At 37.7% G+C, this 541-nt stretch overlaps 1 pseudogene; it reads left to right on the top strand.

The window, feature by feature from the left end:
• Positions 1–231: 231 nt before the first annotated feature.
• On the top strand, positions 232–330 carry LOC132272105 (small nucleolar RNA R71; annotated as a pseudogene).
• Positions 331–541: the final 211 nt, after the last annotated feature.

Here is a 541-nt window from a genome sequence, read left to right as displayed (position 1 = left end):
TTATTTGAATGTTCGACTTGATGTAAGCCTACACTCTTCCTACCTTGTGAATTTCTACCATTCTTTGATGACAATGTTTTATGCAAAGAATTTTCACTCATGCTTTCATAGAGACGCCACACGTCATCCTCATGCCTATCAATGTAAGAGCCACCCATGGAAGCATCAACCATGCCCTTATAATTATTCGATAAGCTCTCAAAGAAATATTGAACTAATTGCCATTTGGGCATGTCATGATGTGGACACTTCCTTAGCAATTCATTGAAGCGTTCCCATGCCTCATGAAATGTTTCTCCATCCCCATGTGAAAATTCTCAAATTGAGGTCCTCATAGCATTCGTCTTAGAAACCGGATAGTACTTCTTCAAAAACTCTTGTTGCATTTTTGCCCAAGAAGTGATTGAAAAAGGCTTAAGATTGTTAAACCAATATTTTGCCTTGTCTTTAAGGGTGAATGGAAAAAGTTTAAGCCTTAAGACTTCTTCCGGTATGTCCGTGTATTTCACGGTAGAATAAACTTCAAGAAACTCATCCAAAT

This window comes from Cornus florida, unplaced genomic scaffold, assembly GCF_030987335.1.
Source record: "Cornus florida cultivar Cherokee Brave unplaced genomic scaffold, ASM3098733v1 CherokeeBrave_3.0.0_Hap2_Chr08, whole genome shotgun sequence".
NCBI lineage: Eukaryota > Viridiplantae > Streptophyta > Magnoliopsida > Cornales > Cornaceae > Cornus > Cornus florida.
The sequence above is the reverse complement of the archived record's forward strand: the minus strand, read 5'-3'. Positions and strand labels throughout refer to the sequence as shown.